We start from the raw sequence: 22,641 nt of genomic DNA on the forward strand, positions 1-22,641 counted from the left end.
TCCTCAATCGATCATTCTATCTGTGAGTGGATCAGTTCCTCAATCTTTCATTCTATCTGTGAGTGGATCAGTTCCTCAATCTTTCATTCTGTATCAGAGTGGATCAGTTCCTCAATCTTTCATTCTATCTCTGAGTGGATCAGTTACTCAATCTTTCATTCTATATCAGAGTTGATTAGTTCCTCAATCTATCATTCTATCTCTGAGTTGATCAGTTCCTCAATCTATCATTCTATCTGTGAGTGGATCAGGTCCTCAATCTTTCATTCTATCTCTGAGTGGATCAGTTCCTCAATCTATCATTCTATCTCTGAGTGGATCAGTTCCTCAATCTTTCATTCTATCTCTGAGTGGATCAGTTGCTCAATCTTTCATTCTATCTCTGAGTGGATCAGTTCCTCAATGTTTCATTCTATATCAGAGTTGATCAGTTCCTCAATCTTTCATTCTATCTGTGAGTGGATCAGTTCCTCAATCTTTCATTCAATCTCTGAGTGGATCAGTTCCTCAATTTTGCATTCTATCTCTGAGTGAATCAGTTCCTCAATCTTTCATTCTATATCAGAGTTGATTAGTTCCTCAATTTATAATTCTATCTCTGAGTGGATCAGTTCCTCAATCTTTTATTCTATCTCTGAGTTGATCAGTTCCTCAATCTTTCATTCACCTCTGAGTGGATCAGTTCCTCAATCTTTCATTCTATCTCTGAGTTGATCAGTTCCTCAATCTTTCATTCTATCTCTGAGTGGATCAGTTCCTCAATCTTTCATTCTATATCAGAGTGGATCAGTTCCTCAATCTATCATTCTATCTGTGAGTGGATCAGTTCCTCAATCTTTCATTCTATATCAGAGTGGATCAGTTCCTCAATCTTTCATTCTATCTCTGAGTGGATCAGTTGCTCAATCTTTCATTCTATATCAGAGTTGATTAGTTCCTCAATCTATCATTCTATCTCTGAGTTGATCAGTTCCTCAATCTATCATTCTATCTGTGAGTGGATCAGGTCCTCAATCTTTCATTCTATATCAGAGTTGAACAGTTCCTCAATCTTTCATTCTATCTGTCAGTGGATCAGTTCCTCAATCTTTCATTCTATCTCTGAGTTGATCAGTTCCTCAATCTTTCATTCTATCTCTGAGTGGATCAGTTCCTCAATCTTTCATTCTATATCAGAGTTGATCAGTTCCTCAATTTTTCATTCTATCTCTGAGCGGATCAATTCCTCAATCTTTCATTCTATCTCTGAGTTGATCAGTTCCTCAATCTTTCATTCTATCTCTGAGTTGATCAGTTCCTCAACCTTTCATTCTATATCAGAGTTGATCAGTTCCTCAATCTATCATTCTATCTGTGAGTGGATCAGTTCCTCAATCTTTCATTCTATCTCTGAGTTGATCAGTTCCTCAATCTTTCATTCTCTCTCAGAGTGGATCAGTTCCTCAATCTTTCATTCTATATCAGAGTTGATCAGTTCCTCAATCTTTCATTCTATATCAGAGTTGATCAGTTCCTCAATTTTTCATTCTATCTCTGAGTGGATCAGTTCCTCAATCTTTCATTCTATCTCTGAGTTGATCAGTTCCTCAATCTTTCATTCTCTCTCAGAGTGGATCAGTTCCTCAATCTTTCATTCTATATCAGAGTTGATCAGTTCCTCAATCTTTCATTCTATATCAGAGTTGATCAGTTCCTCAATTTTTCATTCTTTCTCTGAGTGGATCAGTTCCTCAATCTTTCATTCTATCTCTGAGTTGATCAGTTCCTCAATCTTTCATTCTATCTCTGAGTTGATCAGTTCCTCAATCTTTCATTCTATATCAGAGTTGATCAGTTCCTCAATCTATCATTCTATCTGTGAGTGGATCAGTTCCTCTATCTTTCATTCTGTCTCTGAGTTGATCAGTTCCTCAATCTTTCATTCCATATCAGAGTTGATCAGTTCCTCAATCAATCATTCTATCTGTGAGTGGATCAGTTCCTCAATCTTTCATTCTATATCAGAGTTGATCAGTTCCTCAATCTATCATTCTATCTGTGAGTGGATCAGTTCCTCAATCTTTCATTCTATCTCTGAGTTGATCAGTTCCTCAATCTTTCATTCTATATCAGAGTGGATCAGTTCCTCAATCATTCATTCTATATCAGAGTTGATTAGTTCCTCAATCTATCATTCTATCTCTGAGTGGATCAGTTCCTCAATCTATCAGTCTATCTGTGAGTGGATCAGTTCCTCAATCTTTCATTCTACCTCTGAGTTGATCAGTTCCTCAATCTTTCATTCTATATCAGAGTTGATTAGTTCCTCAATCTATCATTCTATCTCTGAGTGGATCAGTTCCTCAATCTATCAGTCTATCTGTGAGTGGATCAGTTCCTCAATCTTTCATTCTACCTCTGAGTTGATCAGTTCCTCAATCTTTCATTCTATGTCAGAGTTGATCAGTTCCTCAATCGATCATTCTATCTGTGAGTGGATCAGTTCCTCAATCTTTCATTCTATCTGTGAGTGGATCAGTTCCTCAATCTTTCATTCAATCTCTGAGTGGATCAGTTCCTCAATTTTGCATTCTATCTCTGAGTGAATCTGTTCCTCAATCTTTCATTCTATCTCTGAGTGAATCAGTTCCTCAATCTTTCATTCTATATCAGAGTTGATTAGTTCCTCAATCTATAATTCTATCTGTGAGTGGATCAGTTCCTCAATCTTTCATTCTATATCAGAGTTGATCAGTTCCTCAATCTATCATTCTATCTGTGAGTGGATCAGATCCTCAATCTTTCATTCAATATCAGAGTGGATCAGTTCCTCAATCTTTCATTCTATCTCTGAGTGCATCAGTTCCTCAATCTATCAATCTATATCAGAGTGGATCAGTTCCTCAATCTATCAGTCTATCTGTGAGTGGATCAGTTCCTCAATCTTTCATTCTATCTCTGAGTTGATCAGTTCCTGAATCTTTCATTCTATATCAGAGTTGATTAGTTCCTCAATCTATCATTCTATCTCTGAGTGGATCAGTTCCTCAATCTATCAGTCTATCTGTGAGTGGATCAGTTCCTCAATCTTTCATTCTATCTCTGAGTTGATCAGTTCCTCAATCTTTCATTCTCTCTCTGAGTGGATCAGTTCCTCAATCTTTCATTCTATGTCAGAGTTGATCAGTTCCTCAATCGATCATTCTATCTGTGAGTGGATCAGTTCCTCAATCTTTCATTCTGTATCAGAGTGGATCAGTTCCTCAATCTTTCATTCTATCTCTGAGTGGATCAGTTACTCAATCTTTCATTCTATATCAGAGTTGATTAGTTCCTCAATCTATCATTCTATCTCTGAGTTGATCAGTTCCTCAATCTATCATTCTATCTGTGAGTGGATCAGGTCCTCAATCTTTCATTCTATCTCTGAGTGGATCAGTTCCTCAATCTATCATTCTATCTCTGAGTGGATCAGTTCCTCAATCTTTCATTCTATCTCTGAGTGGATCAGTTGCTCAATCTTTCATTCTATCTCTGAGTGGATCAGTTCCTCAATGTTTCATTCTATATCAGAGTTGATCAGTTCCTCAATCTTTCATTCTATCTGTGAGTGGATCAGTTCCTCAATCTTTCATTCAATCTCTGAGTGGATCAGTTCCTCAATTTTGCATTCTATCTCTGAGTGAATCAGTTCCTCAATCTTTCATTCTATATCAGAGTTGATTAGTTCCTCAATTTATAATTCTATCTCTGAGTGGATCAGTTCCTCAATCTTTTATTCTATCTCTGAGTTGATCAGTTCCTCAATCTTTCATTCACCTCTGAGTGGATCAGTTCCTCAATCTTTCATTCTATCTCTGAGTTGATCAGTTCCTCAATCTTTCATTCTATCTCTGAGTGGATCAGTTCCTCAATCTTTCATTCTATATCAGAGTGGATCAGTTCCTCAATCTATCATTCTATCTGTGAGTGGATCACTTCCTCAATCTTTCATTCTATATCAGAGTGGATCAGTTCCTCAATCTTTCATTCTATCTCTGAGTGGATCAGTTGCTCAATCTTTCATTCTATATCAGAGTTGATTAGTTCCTCAATCTATCATTCTATCTCTGAGTTGATCAGTTCCTCAATCTATCATTCTATCTGTGAGTGGATCAGGTCCTCAATCTTTCATTCTATATCAGAGTTGAACAGTTCCTCAATCTTTCATTCTATCTGTCAGTGGATCAGTTCCTCAATCTTTCATTCTATCTCTGAGTTGATCAGTTCCTCAATCTTTCATTCTATCTCTGAGTGGATCAGTTCCTCAATCTTTCATTCTATATCAGAGTTGATCAGTTCCTCAATTTTTCATTCTATCTCTGAGCGGATCAGTTCCTCAATCTTTCATTCTATCTCTGAGTTGATCAGTTCCTCAATCTTTCATTCTATCTCTGAGTTGATCAGTTCCTCAACCTTTCATTCTATATCAGAGTTGATCAGTTCCTCAATCTATCATTCTATCTGTGAGTGGATCAGTTCCTCAATCTTTCATTCTATCTCTGAGTTGATCAGTTCCTCAATCTTTCATTCTCTCTCAGAGTGGATCAGTTCCTCAATCTTTCATTCTATATCAGAGTTGATCAGTTCCTCAATCTTTCATTCTATATCAGAGTTGATCAGTTCCTCAATTTTTCATTCTATCTCTGAGTGGATCCGTTCCTCAATCTTTCATTCTATCTCTGAGTGGATCAGTTCCTCAATCTATCATTCTTTCTCTGAGTGGATCAGTTCCTCAATCTTTCATTCTATCTCTGAGTTGATCAGTTCCTCAATCTTTCATTCTATCTCTGAGTTGATCAGTTCCTCAATCTTTCATTCTATATCAGAGTTGATCAGTTCCTCAATCTATCATTCTATCTGTGAGTGGATCAGTTCCTCTATCTTTCATTCTGTCTCTGAGTTGATCAGTTCCTCAATCTTTCATTCCATATCAGAGTTGATCAGTTCCTCAATCAATCATTCTATCTGTGAGTGGATCAGTTCCTCAATCTTTCATTCTATATCAGAGTTGATCAGTTCCTCAATCTATCATTCTATCTGTGAGTGGATCAGTTCCTCAATCTTTCATTCAATATCAGAGTGGATCAGTTCCTCAATCTTTCATTCTATCTCTGAGTGGATCAGTTCCTCAATCTTTCATTCAATATCAGAGTGGATCAGTTCCTCAATCTTTCATTCTATATCAGAGTGGATCAGTTCCTCAATCATTCATTCTATCTCTGAGTTGATCAGTTCCTCAATCTTTCATTCTATATCAGAGTTGATTAGTTCCTCAATCTATCATTCTATCTCTGAGTGGATCAGTTCCTCAATCTATCAGTCTATCTGTGAGTGGATCAGTTCCTCAATCTTTCATTCTACCTCTGAGTTGATCAGTTCCTCAATCTTTCATTCTCTCTCTGAGTGGATCAGTTCCTCAATCTTTCATTCTATGTCAGAGTTGATCAGTTCCTCAATCGATCATTCTATCTGTGAGTGGATCAGTTCCTCAATCTTTCATTCTGTATCAGAGTGGATCAGTTCCTCAATCTTTCATTCTATCTGTGAGTGGATCAGTTCCTCAATCTTTCATTCAATCTCTGAGTGGATCAGTTCCTCAATTTTGCATTCTATCTCTGAGTGAATCTGTTCCTCAATCTTTCATTCTATCTGTGAGTGGATCAGTTCCTCAATCTTTCATTCAATCTCTGAGTGGATCAGTTCCTCAATCTTTCATTCTATCTGTGAGTGGATCAGTTCCTCAATCTTTCATTCTATCTCTGAGTTGATCAGTTCCTCAATCTTTCATTCTATCTCTGAGTGGATCTGTTCCTCAATCTTTCATTCTATCTCTGAGTGGATCAGTTCCTCAATCTTTCATTCTATCTCTGAGTGGATCAGTTCCTCAATCTATCATTCTATCTCTGAGTGGATCAGTTCCTCCATCTTTTATTCTAACTCTGAGTTGATCAGTTCCTCAATCTTTCATTCAACTCTGAGTGGATCAGTTCCTCAATCTTTCATTCTATATCAGAGTTGATCGGTTCCTCAATCTTTCATTCTACCTGTGAGTGGATCAGTTCCTCAATTTTGCATTCTATCTCTGAGTGAATCAGTTCCTCAATCTTTCATTCTATCTGTGAGTGGATCAGTTCCTCAATCTTTCATTCTATCTGTGAGTGGATCAGTTCCTCAATCTTTCATTCTATATCAGAGTGGATCAGTTCCTCAATCGATCATTCTATCTGTGAGTGGATCAGTTCCTCAATCTTTCATTCTGTATCAGAGTGGATCAGTTCCTCAATCGATCATTCTATCTGTGAGTGGATCAGTTCCTCAATCTTTCATTCTATCTGTGAGTGGATCAGTTCCTCAATCTTTCATTCTGTATCAGAGTGGATCAGTTCCTCAATCTTTCATTCTATCTCTGAGTGGATCAGTTACTCAATCTTTCATTCTATATCAGAGTTGATTAGTTCCTCAATCTATCATTCTATCTCTGAGTTGATCAGTTCCTCAATCTATCATTCTATCTGTGAGTGGATCAGGTCCTCAATCTTTCATTCTATCTCTGAGTGGATCAGTTCCTCAATCTATCATTCTATCTCTGAGTGGATCAGTTCCTCAATCTTTCATTCTATCTCTGAGTGGATCAGTTGCTCAATCTTTCATTCTATCTCTGAGTGGATCAGTTCCTCAATGTTTCATTCTATATCAGAGTTGATCAGTTCCTCAATCTTTCATTCTATCTGTGAGTGGATCAGTTCCTCAATCTTTCATTCAATCTCTGAGTGGATCAGTTCCTCAATTTTGCATTCTATCTCTGAGTGAATCAGTTCCTCAATCTTTCATTCTATATCAGAGTTGATTAGTTCCTCAATTTATAATTCTATCTCTGAGTGGATCAGTTCCTCAATCTTTTATTCTATCTCTGAGTTGATCAGTTCCTCAATCTTTCATTCACCTCTGAGTGGATCAGTTCCTCAATCTTTCATTCTATCTCTGAGTTGATCAGTTCCTCAATCTTTCATTCTATCTCTGAGTGGATCAGTTCCTCAATCTTTCATTCTATATCAGAGTGGATCAGTTCCTCAATCTATCATTCTATCTGTGAGTGGATCAGTTCCTCAATCTTTCATTCTATATCAGAGTGGATCAGTTCCTCAATCTTTCATTCTATCTCTGAGTGGATCAGTTGCTCAATCTTTCATTCTATATCAGAGTTGATTAGTTCCTCAATCTATCATTCTATCTCTGAGTTGATCAGTTCCTCAATCTTTCATTCTATCTCTGAGTTGATCAGTTCCTCAATCTTTCATTCTCTCTCAGAGTGGATCAGTTCCTCAATCTTTCATTCTATATCAGAGTTGATCAGTTCCTCAATCTTTCATTCTATATCAGAGTTGATCAGTTCCTCAATTTTTCATTCTATCTCTGAGTGGATCAGTTCCTCAATCTTTCATTCTATCTCTGAGTTGATCAGTTCCTCAATCTTTCATTCTCTCTCAGAGTGGATCAGTTCCTCAATCTTTCATTCTATATCAGAGTTGATCAGTTCCTCAATCTTTCATTCTATATCAGAGTTGATCAGTTCCTCAATTTTTCATTCTTTCTCTGAGTGGATCAGTTCCTCAATCTTTCATTCTATCTCTGAGTTGATCAGTTCCTCAATCTTTCATTCTATCTCTGAGTTGATCAGTTCCTCAACCTTTCATTCTATATCAGAGTTGATCAGTTCCTCAATCTATCATTCTATCTGTGAGTGGATCAGTTCCTCAATCTTTCATTCTATCTCTGAGTTGATCAGTTCCTCAATCTTTCATTCTCTCTCAGAGTGGATCAGTTCCTCAATCTTTCATTCTATATCAGAGTTGATCAGTTCCTCAATCTTTCATTCTATATCAGAGTTGATCAGTTCCTCAATTTTTCATTCTATCTCTGAGTGGATCCGTTCCTCAATCTTTCATTCTATCTCTGAGTGGATCAGTTCCTCAATCTATCATTCTTTCTCTGAGTGGATCAGTTCCTCAATCTTTCATTCTATCTCTGAGTTGATCAGTTCCTCAATCTTTCATTCTATCTCTGAGTTGATCAGTTCCTCAATCTTTCATTCTATATCAGAGTTGATCAGTTCCTCAATCTATCATTCTATCTGTGAGTGGATCAGTTCCTCTATCTTTCATTCTGTCTCTGAGTTGATCAGTTCCTCAATCTTTCATTCCATATCAGAGTTGATCAGTTCCTCAATCAATCATTCTATCTGTGAGTGGATCAGTTCCTCAATCTTTCATTCTATATCAGAGTTGATCAGTTCCTCAATCTATCATTCTATCTGTGAGTGGATCAGTTCCTCAATCTTTCATTCAATATCAGAGTGGATCAGTTCCTCAATCTTTCATTCTATCTCTGAGTGGATCAGTTCCTCAATCTTTCATTCAATATCAGAGTGGATCAGGTCCTCAATCTTTCATTCTATATCAGAGTGGATCAGTTCCTCAATCATTCATTCTATCTCTGAGTTGATCAGTTCCTCAATCTTTCATTCTATATCAGAGTTGATTAGTTCCTCAATCTATCATTCTATCTCTGAGTGGATCAGTTCCTCAATCTATCAGTCTATCTGTGAGTGGATCAGTTCCTCAATCTTTCATTCTACCTCTGAGTTGATCAGTTCCTCAATCTTTCATTCTCTCTCTGAGTGGATCAGTTCCTCAATCTTTCATTCTATGTCAGAGTTGATCAGTTCCTCAATCGATCATTCTATCTGTGAGTGGATCAGTTCCTCAATCTTTCATTCTGTATCAGAGTGGATCAGTTCCTCAATCTTTCATTCTATCTGTGAGTGGATCAGTTCCTCAATCTTTCATTCAATCTCTGAGTGGATCAGTTCCTCAATTTTGCATTCTATCTCTGAGTGAATCTGTTCCTCAATCTTACATTCTATCTGTGAGTGGATCAGTTCCTCAATCTTTCATTCAATCTCTGAGTGGATCAGTTCCTCAATCTTTCATTCTATCTGTGAGTGGATCAGTTCCTCAATCTTTCATTCTATCTCTGAGTTGATCAGTTCCTCAATCTTTCATTCTATCTCTGAGTGGATCTGTTCCTCAATCTTTCATTCTATCTCTGAGTGGATCAGTTCCTCAATCTTTCATTCTATCTCTGAGTGAATCAGTTCCTCAATCTTTCATTCTATATCAGAGTTGATTAGTTCCTAAATCTATAATTCTATCTCTGAGTGGATCAGTTCCTCCATCTTTTATTCTATCTCTGAGTTGATCAGTTCCTCAATCTTTCATTCAACTCTGAGTGGATCAGTTCCTCAATCTTTCATTCTATATCAGAGTTGATCGGTTCCTCAATCTTTCATTCTACCTGTGAGTGGATCAGTTCCTCAATTTTGCATTCTATCTCTGAGTGAATCAGTTCCTCAATCTTTCATTCTATCTGTGAGTGGATCAGTTCCTCAATCTTTCATTCTATCTGTGAGTGGATCAGTTCCTCAATCTTTCATTCTATATCAGAGTGGATCAGTTCCTCAATCGATCATTCTATCTGTGAGTGGATCAGTTCCTCAATCTTTCATTCTGTATCAGAGTGGATCAGTTCCTCAATCGATCATTCTATCTGTGAGTGGATCAGTTCCTCAATCTTTCATTCTATCTGTGAGTGGATCAGTTCCTCAATCTTTCATTCTGTATCAGAGTGGATCAGTTCCTCAATCTTTCATTCTATCTCTGAGTGGATCAGTTACTCAATCTTTCATTCTATATCAGAGTTGATTAGTTCCTCAATCTATCATTCTATCTCTGAGTTGATCAGTTCCTCAATCTATCATTCTATCTGTGAGTGGATCAGGTCCTCAATCTTTCATTCTATCTCTGAGTGGATCAGTTCCTCAATCTATCATTCTATCTCTGAGTGGATCAGTTCCTCAATCTTTCATTCTATCTCTGAGTGGATCAGTTGCTCAATCTTTCATTCTATCTCTGAGTGGATCAGTTCCTCAATGTTTCATTCTATATCAGAGTTGATCAGTTCCTCAATCTTTCATTCTATCTGTGAGTGGATCAGTTCCTCAATCTTTCATTCAATCTCTGAGTGGATCAGTTCCTCAATTTTGCATTCTATCTCTGAGTGAATCAGTTCCTCAATCTTTCATTCTATATCAGAGTTGATTAGTTCCTCAATTTATAATTCTATCTCTGAGTGGATCAGTTCCTCAATCTTTTATTCTATCTCTGAGTTGATCAGTTCCTCAATCTTTCATTCACCTCTGAGTGGATCAGTTCCTCAATCTTTCATTCTATCTCTGAGTTGATCAGTTCCTCAATCTTTCATTCTATCTCTGAGTGGATCAGTTCCTCAATCTTTCATTCTATATCAGAGTGGATCAGTTCCTCAATCTATCATTCTATCTGTGAGTGGATCAGTTCCTCAAACTTTCATTCTATATCAGAGTGGATCAGTTCCTCAATCTTTCATTCTATCTCTGAGTGGATCAGTTGCTCAATCTTTCATTCTATATCAGAGTTGATTAGTTCCTCAATCTATCATTCTATCTCTGAGTTGATCAGTTCCTCAATCTATCATTCTATCTGTGAGTGGATCAGGTCCTCAATCTTTCATTCTATATCAGAGTTGAACAGTTCCTCAATCTTTCATTCTATCTGTCAGTGGATCAGTTCCTCAATCTTTCATTCTATCTCTGAGTTGATCAGTTCCTCAATCTTTCATTCTATCTCTGAGTGGATCAGTTCCTCAATCTTTCATTCTATATCAGAGTTGATCAGTTCCTCAATTTTTCATTCTATCTCTGAGCGGATCAATTCCTCAATCTTTCATTCTATCTCTGAGTTGATCAGTTCCTCAATCTTTCATTCTATCTCTGAGTTGATCAGTTCCTCAACCTTTCATTCTATATCAGAGTTGATCAGTTCCTCAATCTATCATTCTATCTGTGAGTGGATCAGTTCCTCAATCTTTCATTCTATCTCTGAGTTGATCAGTTCCTCAATCTTTCATTCTCTCTCAGAGTGGATCAGTTCCTCAATCTTTCATTCTATATCAGAGTTGATCAGTTCCTCAATCTTTCATTCTATATCAGAGTTGATCAGTTCCTCAATTTTTCATTCTATCTCTGAGTGGATCAGTTCCTCAATCTTTCATTCTATCTCTGAGTTGATCAGTTCCTCAATCTTTCATTCTCTCTCAGAGTGGATCAGTTCCTCAATCTTTCATTCTATATCAGAGTTGATCAGTTCCTCAATCTTTCATTCTATATCAGAGTTGATCAGTTCCTCAATTTTTCATTCTTTCTCTGAGTGGATCAGTTCCTCAATCTTTCATTCTATCTCTGAGTTGATCAGTTCCTCAATCTTTCATTCTATCTCTGAGTTGATCAGTTCCTCAATCTTTCATTCTATATCAGAGTTGATCAGTTCCTCAATCTATCATTCTATCTGTGAGTGGATCAGTTCCTCTATCTTTCATTCTGTCTCTGAGTTGATCAGTTCCTCAATCTTTCATTCCATATCAGAGTTGATCAGTTCCTCAATCAATCATTCTATCTGTGAGTGGATCAGTTCCTCAATCTTTCATTCTATATCAGAGTTGATCAGTTCCTCAATCTATCATTCTATCTGTGAGTGGATCAGTTCCTCAATCTTTCATTCTATCTCTGAGTTGATCAGTTCCTCAATCTTTCATTCTATATCAGAGTGGATCAGTTCCTCAATCATTCATTCTATATCAGAGTTGATTAGTTCCTCAATCTATCATTCTATCTCTGAGTGGATCAGTTCCTCAATCAATCAGTCTATCTGTGAGTGGATCAGTTCCTCAATCTTTCATTCTACCTCTGAGTTGATCAGTTCCTCAATCTTTCATTCTATATCAGAGTTGATTAGTTCCTCAATCTATCATTCTATCTCTGAGTGGATCAGTTCCTCAATCTATCAGTCTATCTGTGAGTGGATCAGTTCCTCAATCTTTCATTCTACCTCTGAGTTGATCAGTTCCTCAATCTTTCATTCTCTCTCTGAGTGGATCAGTTCCTCAATCTTTCATTCTATGTCAGAGTTGATCAGTTCCTCAATCGATCATTCTATCTGTGAGTGGATCAGTTCCTCAATCTTTCATTCTATCTGTGAGTGGATCAGTTCCTCAATCTTTCATTCAATCTCTGAGTGGATCAGTTCCTCAATTTTGCATTCTATCTCTGAGTGAATCTGTTCCTCAATCTTTCATTCTATCTGTGAGTGGATCAGTTCCTCAATCTTTCATTCAATCTCTGAGTGGATCAGTTCCTCAATCTTTCATTCTATCTCTGAGTGAATCAGTTCCTCAATCTTTCATTCTATATCAGAGTTGATTAGTTCCTCAATCTATAATTCTATCTGTGAGTGGATCAGTTCCTCAATCTTTCATTCTATATCAGAGTTGATCAGTTCCTCAATCTATCATTCTATCTGTGAGTGGATCAGATCCTCAATCTTTCATTCAATATCAGAGTGGATCAGTTCCTCAATCTTTCATTCTATCTCTGAGTGCATCAGTTCCTCAATCTATCAATCTATATCAGAGTGGATCAGTTCCTCAATCTATCAGTCTATCTGTGAGTGGATCAGTTCCTCAATCTTTCATTCTATCTCTGAGTTGATCAGTTCCTGAATCTTTCATTCTATATCAGAGTTGATTAGTTCCTCAATCTATCATTCTATCTCTGAGTGGATCAGTTCCTCAATCTATCAGTCTATCTGTGAGTGGATCAGTTCCTCAATCTTTCATTCTATCTCTGAGTTGATCAGTTCCTCAATCTTTCATTCTCTCTCTGAGTGGATCAGTTCCTCAATCTTTCATTCTATGTCAGAGTTGATCAGTTCCTCAATCGATCATTCTATCTGTGAGTGGATCAGTTCCTCAATCTTTCATTCTGTATCAGAGTGGATCAGTTCCTCAATCTTTCATTCTATCTCTGAGTGGATCAGTTACTCAATCTTTCATTCTATATCAGAGTTGATTAGTTCCTCAATCTATCATTCTATCTCTGAGTTGATCAGTTCCTCAATCTATCATTCTATCTGTGAGTGGATCAGGTCCTCAATCTTTCATTCTATCTCTGAGTGGATCAGTTCCTCAATCTATCATTCTATCTCTGAGTGGATCAGTTCCTCAATCTTTCATTCTATCTCTGAGTGGATCAGTTGCTCAATCTTTCATTCTATCTCTGAGTGGATCAGTTCCTCAATGTTTCATTCTATATCAGAGTTGATCAGTTCCTCAATCTTTCATTCTATCTGTGAGTGGATCAGTTCCTCAATCTTTCATTCAATCTCTGAGTGGATCAGTTCCTCAATTTTGCATTCTATCTCTGAGTGAATCAGTTCCTCAATCTTTCATTCTATATCAGAGTTGATTAGTTCCTCAATTTATAATTCTATCTCTGAGTGGATCAGTTCCTCAATCTTTTATTCTATCTCTGAGTTGATCAGTTCCTCAATCTTTCATTCACCTCTGAGTGGATCAGTTCCTCAATCTTTCATTCTATCTCTGAGTTGATCAGTTCCTCAATCTTTCATTCTATCTCTGAGTGGATCAGTTCCTCAATCTTTCATTCTATATCAGAGTGGATCAGTTCCTCAATCTATCATTCTATCTGTGAGTGGATCAGTTCCTCAAACTTTCATTCTATATCAGAGTGGATCAGTTCCTCAATCTTTCATTCTATCTCTGAGTGGATCAGTTGCTCAATCTTTCATTCTATATCAGAGTTGATTAGTTCCTCAATCTATCATTCTATCTCTGAGTTGATCAGTTCCTCAATCTATCATTCTATCTGTGAGTGGATCAGGTCCTCAATCTTTCATTCTATATCAGAGTTGAACAGTTCCTCAATCTTTCATTCTATCTGTCAGTGGATCAGTTCCTCAATCTTTCATTCTATCTCTGAGTTGATCAGTTCCTCAATCTTTCATTCTATCTCTGAGTGGATCAGTTCCTCAATCTTTCATTCTATATCAGAGTTGATCAGTTCCTCAATTTTTCATTCTATCTCTGAGCGGATCAATTCCTCAATCTTTCATTCTATCTCTGAGTTGATCAGTTCCTCAATCTTTCATTCTATCTCTGAGTTGATCAGTTCCTCAACCTTTCATTCTATATCAGAGTTGATCAGTTCCTCAATCTATCATTCTATCTGTGAGTGGATCAGTTCCTCAATCTTTCATTCTATCTCTGAGTTGATCAGTTCCTCAATCTTTCATTCTCTCTCAGAGTGGATCAGTTCCTCAATCTTTCATTCTATATCAGAGTTGATCAGTTCCTCAATCTTTCATTCTATATCAGAGTTGATCAGTTCCTCAATTTTTCATTCTATCTCTGAGTGGATCAGTTCCTCAATCTTTCATTCTATCTCTGAGTTGATCAGTTCCTCAATCTTTCATTCTCTCTCAGAGTGGATCAGTTCCTCAATCTTTCATTCTATATCAGAGTTGATCAGTTCCTCAATCTTTCATTCTATATCAGAGTTGATCAGTTCCTCAATTTTTCATTCTTTCTCTGAGTGGATCAGTTCCTCAATCTTTCATTCTATCTCTGAGTTGATCAGTTCCTCAATCTTTCATTCTATCTCTGAGTTGATCAGTTCCTCAATCTTTCATTCTATATCAGAGTTGATCAGTTCCTCAATCTATCATTCTATCTGTGAGTGGATCAGTTCCTCTATCTTTCATTCTGTCTCTGAGTTGATCAGTTCCTCAATCTTTCATTCCATATCAGAGTTGATCAGTTCCTCAATCAATCATTCTATCTGTGAGTGGATCAGTTCCTCAATCTTTCATTCTATATCAGAGTTGATCAGTTCCTCAATCTATCATTCTATCTGTGAGTGGATCAGTTCCTCAATCTTTCATTCTATCTCTGAGTTGATCAGTTCCTCAATCTTTCATTCTATATCAGAGTGGATCAGTTCCTCAATCATTCATTCTATATCAGAGTTGATTAGTTCCTCAATCTATCATTCTATCTCTGAGTGGATCAGTTCCTCAATCAATCAGTCTATCTGTGAGTGGATCAGTTCCTCAATCTTTCATTCTACCTCTGAGTTGATCAGTTCCTCAATCTTTCATTCTATATCAGAGTTGATTAGTTCCTCAATCTATCATTCTATCTCTGAGTGGATCAGTTCCTCAATCTATCAGTCTATCTGTGAGTGGATCAGTTCCTCAATCTTTCATTCTACCTCTGAGTTGATCAGTTCCTCAATCTTTCATTCTCTCTCTGAGTGGATCAGTTCCTCAATCTTTCATTCTATGTCAGAGTTGATCAGTTCCTCAATCGATCATTCTATCTGTGAGTGGATCAGTTCCTCAATCTTTCATTCTATCTGTGAGTGGATCAGTTCCTCAATCTTTCATTCAATCTCTGAGTGGATCAGTTCCTCAATTTTGCATTCTATCTCTGAGTGAATCTGTTCCTCAATCTTTCATTCTATCTGTGAGTGGATCAGTTCCTCAATCTTTCATTCAATCTCTGAGTGGATCAGTTCCTCAATCTTTCATTCTATCTCTGAGTGAATCAGTTCCTCAATCTTTCATTCTATATCAGAGTTGATTTGTTCCTCAATCTATAATTCTATCTGTGAGTGGATCAGTTCCTCAATCTTTCATTCTATATCAGAGTTGATCAGTTCCTCAATCTATCATTCTATCTGTGAGTGGATCAGATCCTCAATCTTTCATTCAATATCAGAGTGGATCAGTTCCTCAATCTTTCATTCTATCTCTGAGTGCATCAGTTCCTCAATCTATCAATCTATATCAGAGTGGATCAGTTCCTCAATCTATCAGTCTATCTGTGAGTGGATCAGTTCCTCAATCTTTCATTCTATCTCTGAGTTGATCAGTTCCTGAATCTTTCATTCTATATCAGAGTTGATTAGTTCCTCAATCTATCATTCTATCTCTGAGTGGATCAGTTCCTCAATCTATCAGTCTATCTGTGAGTGGATCAGTTCCTCAATCTTTCATTCTATCTCTGAGTTGATCAGTTCCTCAATCTTTCATTCTCTCTCTGAGTGGATCAGTTCCTCAATCTTTCATTCTATGTCAGAGTTGATCAGTTCCTCAATCGATCATTCTATCTGTGAGTGGATCAGTTCCTCAATCTTTCATTCTGTATCAGAGTGGATCAGTTCCTCAATCTTTCATTCTATCTCTGAGTGGATCAGTTACTCAATCTTTCATTCTATATCAGAGTTGATTAGTTCCTCAATCTATCATTCTATCTCTGAGTTGATCAGTTCCTCAATCTATCATTCTATCTGTGAGTGGATCAGGTCCTCAATCTTTCATTCTATCTCTGAGTGGATCAGTTCCTCAATCTATCATTCTATCTCTGAGTGGATCAGTTCCTCAATCTTTCATTCTATCTCTGAGTGGATCAGTTGCTCAATCTTTCATTCTATCTCTGAGTGGATCAGTTCCTCAATGTTTCATTCTATATCAGAGTTGATCAGTTCCTCAATCTTTCATTCTATCTGTGAGTGGATCAGTTCCTCAATCTTTCATTCAATCTCTGAGTGGATCAGTTCCTCAATTTTGCATTCTATCTCTGAGTGAATCAGTTCCTCAATCTTTCATTCTATATCAGAGTTGATTAGTTCCTCAATTTATAATTCTATCTCTGAGTGGATCAGTTCCTCAATCTTTTATTCTATCTCTGAGTTGATCAGTTCCTCAATCTTTCATTCACCTCTGAGTGGATCAGTTCCTCAATCTTTCATTCTATCTCTGAGTTGATCAGTTCCTCAATCTTTCATTCTATCTCTGAGTGGATCAGTTCCTCAATCTTTCATTCTATATCAGAGTGGATCAGTTCCTCAATCTATCATTCTATCTGTGAGTGGATCACTTCCTCAATCTTTCATTCTATATCAGAGTGGATCAGTTCCTCAATCTTTCATTCTATCTCTGAGTGGATCAGTTGCTCAATCTTTCATTCTATATCAGAGTTGATTAGTTCCTCAATCTATCATTCTATCTCTGAGTTGATCAGTTCCTCAATCTATCATTCTATCTGTGAGTGGATCAGGTCCTCAATCTTTCGTTCTATATCAGAGTTGAACAGTTCCTCAATCTTTCATTCTATCTGTCAGTGGATCAGTTCCTCAATCTTTCATTCTATCTCTGAGTTGATCAGTTCCTCAATCTTTCATTCTATCTCTGAGTGGATCAGTTCCTCAATCTTTCATTCTATATCAGAGTTGATCAGTTCCTCAATTTTTCATTCTATCTCTGAGCGGATCAGTTCCTCAATCTTTCATTCTATCTCTGAGTTGATCAGTTCCTCAATCTTTCATTCTATCTCTGAGTTGATCAGTTCCTCAACCTTTCATTCTATATCAGAGTTGATCAGTTCCTCAATCTATCATTCTATCTGTGAGTGGATCAGTTCCTCAATCTTTCATTCTATCTCTGAGTTGATCAGTTCCTCAATCTTTCATTCTCTCTCAGAGTGGATCAGTTCCTCAATCTTTCATTCTATATCAGAGTTGATCAGTTCCTCAATCTTTCATTCTATATCAGAGTTGATCAGTTCCTCAATTTTTCATTCTATCTCTGAGTGGATCCGTTCCTCAATCTTTCATTCTATCTCTGAGTGGATCAGTTCCTCAATCTATCATTCTTTCTCTGAGTGGATCAGTTCCTCAATCTTTCATTCTATCTCTGAGTTGATCAGTTCCTCAATCTTTCATTCTATCTCTGAGTTGATCAGTTCCTCAATCTTTCATTCTATATCAGAGTTGATCAGTTCCTCAATCTATCATTCTATCTGTGAGTGGATCAGTTCCTCTATCTTTCATTCTGTCTCCGAGTTGATCAGTTCCTCAATCTTTCATTCCATATCAGAGTTGATCAGTTCCTCAATCAATCATTCTATCTGTGAGTGGATCAGTTCCTCAATCTTTCATTCTATATCAGAGTTGATCAGTTCCTCAATCTATCATTCTATCTGTGAGTGGATCAGTTCCTCAATCTTTCATTCAATATCAGAGTGGATCAGTTCCTCAATCTTTCATTCTATCTCTGAGTGGATCAGTTCCTCAATCTTTCATTCAATATCAGAGTGGATCAGTTCCTCAATCTTTCATTCTATATCAGAGTGGATCAGTTCCTCAATCATTCATTCTATCTCTGAGTTGATCAGTTCCTCAATCTTTCATTCTATATCAGAGTTGATTAGTTCCTCAATCTATCATTCTATCTCTGAGTGGATCAGTTCCTCAATCTATCAGTCTATCTGTGAGTGGATCAGTTCCTCAATCTTTCATTCTACCTCTGAGTTGATCAGTTCCTCAATCTTTCATTCTCTCTCTGAGTGGATCAGTTCCTCAATCTTTCATTCTATGTCAGAGTTGATCAGTTCCTCAATCGATCATTCTATCTGTGAGTGGATCAGTTCCTCAATCTTTCATTCTGTATCAGAGTGGATCAGTTCCTCAATCTTTCATTCTATCTGTGAGTGGATCAGTTCCTCAATCTTTCATTCAATCTCTGAGTGGATCAGTTCCTCAATTTTGCATTCTATCTCTGAGTGAATCTGTTCTTCAATCTTTCATTCTATCTGTGAGTGGATCAGTTCCTCAATCTTTCATTCAATCTCTGAGTGGATCAGTTCCTCAATCTTTCATTCTATCTGTGAGTGGATCAGTTCCTCAATCTTTCATTCTATCTCTGAGTTGATCAGTTCCTCAATCTTTCATTCTATCTCTGAGTGGATCTGTTCCTCAATCTTTCATTCTATCTCTGAGTGGATCAGTTCCTCAATCTTTCATTCTATCTCTGAGTGAATCAGTTCCTCAATCTTTCATTCTATATCAGAGTTGATTAGTTCCTAAATCTATAATTCTATCTCTGAGTGGATCAGTTCCTCCATCTTTTATTCTATCTCTGAGTTGATCAGTTCCTCAATCTTTCATTCAACTCTGAGTGGATCAGTTCCTCAATCTTTCATTCTATATCAGAGTTGATCGGTTCCTCAATCTTTCATTCTACCTGTGAGTGGATCAGTTCCTCAATCTTTCATTCTATCTCTGAGTTGATCAGTTCCTCAATCTTTCATTCTATCTCTGAGTTGATCAGTTCCTCAATCAATCATTCTATCTGTGAGTGGACCAGTTCCTCAATCTTTCATTCAATATCAGAGTGGATCAGTTCCTCAATCTTTCATTCTATCTCTGAGTGCATCAGTTCCTCAATCTTTCATTTTATATCAGAGTTGATTAGTTCCTCAATCTATCATTCTATCTCTGAGTGGATCAGTTCCTCAATCTATCAGCCTATCTGTGAGTGGATCAGTTCCTCAATCTTTCATTCTATCTCTGAGTTGATCAGTTCCTCAATCTTTCATTTTATATCAGAGTTGATTAGTTCCTCAATCTATCATTCTATCTCTGAGTGGATCAGTTCCTCAATCTATCAGCCTATCTGTGAGTGGATCAGTTCCTCAATCTTTCATTCTATCTCTGAGTTGATCAGTTCCTCAATCTTTCATTCTCTCTCTGAGTGGATCTGTTCCTCAATCTTTCATTCTATATCAGAGTTGATCAGTTCCTCAATCTATCATTCTATCTGCGAGTGGGTCAGTTCCTCAATCTTTCATTCTGTATCAGTGTGGATCAGTTCCTCAATCTTTCATTCTATCTCTGAGTGGATCAGTTCCTCAATCTTTCATTCTATATCAGAGTTGATTAGTTCCTCAATCTTTCATTCTATCTCTGAGTTGATCAGTTCCTCAATCTATCATTCTATCTGTGAGTGGATCAGGTCCTCAATCTTTCATTCTATCTCTGAGTGGATCAGTTCCTCAATCTATCATTCTATCTCTGAGTGGATCAGTTCCTCAATCTTTCATTCTATCTCTGAGTGGATCAGTTGCTCAATCTTTCATTCTATCTCTGAGTGGATCACTTCCTCAATCTTTCATTCTATATCAGAGTTGATCAGTTCCTCAATCTTTCATTCTATCTGTGAGTGGATCAGTTCCTCAATCTTTCATTCAATCTCTGAGTGGATCAGTTCCTCAATTTTGCATTCTATCTGTGAGTGGATCAGTTCCTCAATCTTTCATTCTATCTCTGAGTTGATCAGTTCCTCAATCTTTCATTCTATCTCTGAGTGGATCAGTTCCTCAATCTTTCATTCTATATCAGTGTTGATCAGTTCCTCAATCTTTCATTCTATCTGTGAGTGGATCAGTTCCTCAATCTTTCATTCCATCTCTGAGTGGATCAGTTCCTCAATCTATCATTCTATCTCTGAGTGGATCAGTTCCTCAATCTTTCATTCTATATCAGAGTTGATCAGTTCCTCAATCTTTCATTCTATCTGTGAGTGGATCAGTTCCTCAATCTTTCATTCTATATCAGAGTTGATCAGTTCCTCAATCTATCATTCTATCTCTGAGTGGATCAGTTCCTCAATCTTTCATTTTATCTCTGAGTGGATCAGTTCCTCAAACTTTCATTTTCTCTGAGTGCATCAGTTCCTCAATCTATCATTCTATCTGTGAGTGAATCAGTTCCTCTATCTTTCATTCTGTCTCTGAGTTGATCAGTTCCTCAATCTTTCATTCCATATCAGAGTTGATCAGTTCCTCAATCTTTCATTCTATCTGTGAGTGGATCAGTTCCTCAATCTTTCATTCTATCTGTGAGTGGATCAGTTCCTCAATCTTTCATTCTATCTGTGAGTGGATCAGTTCCTCAATCTTTCATTCTATATCAGAGTTGATCAGTTCCTCAATCTTTCATTCTATCTGTGAGTGGATCAGTTCCTCAATCTTTCATTCTATATCAGAGTTGATCAGTTCCTCAATCTATCATTCTATCTCTGAGTGGATCAGTTCCTCAATCTTTCATTTTATCTCTGAGTGGATCAGTTCCTCAAACTTTCATTTTCTCTGAGTGCATCAGTTCCTCAATCTATCATTCTATCTGTGAGTGAATCAGTTCCTCTATCTTTCATTCCATCTCTGAGTGGATCAGTTCCTCAATCTTTCATTCTATCTATGAGTGGATCAGTTCCTCAATCTTTCATTCTATCTCTGAGTGCATCAGTTCCTCAATCTATCATTCTGTCAGAGTGGATCAGTTCCTCAATCTTTCATTCTATCTCTGAGTTGATCAGTTCCTCAATCTTTCATTCGAGATCAGAGTTGATCAGTTCCTCAATCTATCATTCTATCTCTGAGTGGATCAGTTCCTCAATCTATCATTCTATCTGTGAGTGGATCAGTTCCTCAATCTTTCATTCTATCTCTGAGTTGATCAGTTCCTCAATCTTTCATTCTATCTCTGAGTGGATCAGTTCCTCAATCTTTCATTCTATATCAGAGTGGATCAGTTCCTCAATCTATCATTCTATCTGTGAGTGGATCAGTTCCTCAATCTTTCATTCTATATCAGAGTGGATCAGTTCCTCAATCTTTCATTCTATCTCTGAGTGGATCAGTTGCTCAATCTTTCATTCTATATCAGAGTTGATTAGTTCCTCAATCTATCATTCTATCTCTGAGTTGATCAGTTGCTCAATCTATCATTCTATCTGTGAGTGGATCAGGTGCTCAATCTTTCATTCTATATCAGAGTTGAACAGTTCCTCAATCTTTCATTCTATCTGTCAGTGGATCAGTTCCTCAATCTTTCATTCTATCTCTGAGTTGATCAGTTCCTCAATCTTTCATTCTATCTCTGAGTGGATCAGTTCCTCAATCTTTCATTCTATATCAGAGTTGATCAGTTCCTCAATTTTTCATTCTATCTCTGAGTGGATCAGTTCCTCAATCTTTCATTCTATCTCTGAGTTGATCAGTTCCTCAATCTTTCATTCTATCTCTGAGTGGATCAGTTCCTCAACCTTTCATTCTATATCAGAGTTGATCAGTTCCTCAATCTATCATTCTATCTGTGAGTGGATCAGTTCCTCAATCTTTCATTCTATCTCTGAGTTGATCAGTTCCTCAATCTTTCATTCTCTCTCTGAGTGGATCAGTTCCTCAATCTTTCATTCTATATCAGAGTTGATCAGTTCCTCAACCTTTCCTCTATATCAGAGTTGATCAGTTCCTCAATTTTTCATTCTATCTCTGAGTGGATCCGTTCCTCAATCTTTCATTCTATCTCTGAGTGGATCAGTTCCTCAATCTATCATTCTTTCTCTGAGTGGATCAGTTCCTCAATCTTTCATTCTATCTGTGAGTTGATCAGTTCCTCAATCTTTCATTCTATATCAGAGTTGATCAGTTCCTCAATCTATCATTCTATCTCTGAGTGGATCAGTTCCTCAATCTTTCATTTTATCTCTGAGTGGATCAGTTCCTCAATCTTTCATTTTCTCTGAGTGCATCAGTTCCTCAATCTATCATTCTATCTGTGAGTGGATCAGTTCCTCTATCTTTCATTCTGTCTCTGAGTTGATCAGTTCCTCAATCTTTCATTCCATATCAGAGTTGATCAGTTCCTCAATCTATCATTCTATCTCTGAGTGGATCAGTTCCTCAATCTTTCATTCCATCTCTGAGTGGATCAGTTCCTCAATCTTTCATTCTATCTATGAGTGGATCAGTTCCTCAATCTTTCAT

Source organism: Heterodontus francisci, chromosome 9, assembly GCF_036365525.1.
Source record: "Heterodontus francisci isolate sHetFra1 chromosome 9, sHetFra1.hap1, whole genome shotgun sequence".
Taxonomy (NCBI): domain Eukaryota; kingdom Metazoa; phylum Chordata; class Chondrichthyes; order Heterodontiformes; family Heterodontidae; genus Heterodontus; species Heterodontus francisci.